Genomic DNA, 1,683 nt, shown 5'->3' on the forward strand with positions numbered 1-1,683 from the left:
CGTAACGACTACACCACGCCTCGCGCCAGGGCACGCCTTGAGGCGCGCCATGGCGCGCTTTTTAGAACCATGGTGATTACACTACTCAAACTACGTGTTAGGCTTATTGCCTCTTTCGTAACAACCAATATTAGTAAATCAATTCACTGATACTTTATTTCAGGGTGGTCAATACTAAAAAATTCATAATTCTATTGTACATAGTCCTCTATTATGAATTGTTTTCAAAACACTACAAAATTCGGAACATCATACACTCAAAACTAAGATAACTTAGATTCAAATAACACTCGACTTGTAAACACTACTAAAGGCTTACCCCTGTTTCATCTTTTGAAACCTTATGACAGAAAGATGCCACCGAAGAAGTCAAACATAAAAAAACAATGCCCTGCCAACACCACCGCCACCACCTCCACAGTACGATCCTGATGTCTTTTAGGTTGCAGTAACAGCTACAGTGCCAGCTGTCATGACACAAATCCACACAAGCGGTACTAGTGGGGCGGGTAGTGGTGCTAACCACTCTAACCATAGAGAAAGCCACGGACACCCAAGAGAGTGTTTGTACAAAGACTTCATGAATTGCAAACCCAAATCCTTTAATGGAAGTGGGGGAGTTATTGCTCTAATGCGATGGTTCGAGAAAAAGAAGTCAGTCTTCGAGATATGTGTGTGCCTAGAAGGGAGCAAAGTCAAGTTTGCTGCTTGCACTTTCTCCAACAGGGCCCTTACATGGTGGAATGACCATGTCAATTCACTGACCTTACCAGTGGCAAACACAATGGGCTGGGAGAACCTAAAGGGAATGATGATGGAAGAATATTGCCCAAGGGGTGAAATACAAAAGTTGGAGCAAGAGCTGTGGAACCTTACCATGGCAAGCTCGTACATAGTAGCCTACACTAATAGATTCAGTGATCTAGCGACACTATGCCCCGATGGTTACCCCTGAGATCAAGAAGATAGAGAGATACATATGAGGACTATCTCCTCAGATCCAAGGGAACGTGATTATTGCAAACCCCCTCACGTTCGACAGTGCCAAGTGTCTGGCTCAAACACTGGTGGACCATGGAGTCCGCCAAGGCATGATGAGTCCCACTCATGAGCAGGAAAAAGGGTACAACTACAAGCGAAATTATAATAGCAAGGAAAAGAGACAACCAACACAAGATCCCTCGAAGAGACAACAGATTGTTGTGGTCCATGCTGCCACAACACCTACCACTCCAGCACCGACCACACAATATGTTGGAACCCTTCCAAAGTGTAACAAGTGTAACTTCCATTACACTGGAGGTTGCTGATAACTAAATTTCCATAACTGCCACAAGAAGGGGCATACTGCCCGTTTCTGTAAGGCACCAAGACAACCAATCTCCTAGGTCCCCGACGTTGGAATAAGTCAGGCCTCTTACGGGGCATACTGCCCGTTTCTGTAAGGCACCAAGACAACCAATCTCCTAGGTCCCCGACGTTGGAAGAAGTCAGGCCTCTTACGGGTGTGGTGAAACAAGACACTACAAGAGGGATTATCCGATAACACAGAACTCTGGCAGAGATGGAAGAGTACTGATGATCATCGCAGGAGAGACTCTTCCGGAACCACCTATAGACAGCGGTACGTTTTCTAAATAAAAATATTTTAAAACTTAAGATTTTTATGAAAACGGTCATTAA

This window comes from Lactuca sativa, chromosome 2 (assembly GCF_002870075.4).
Source record: "Lactuca sativa cultivar Salinas chromosome 2, Lsat_Salinas_v11, whole genome shotgun sequence".
NCBI classification, from domain to species: Eukaryota; Viridiplantae; Streptophyta; class Magnoliopsida; order Asterales; family Asteraceae; genus Lactuca; species Lactuca sativa.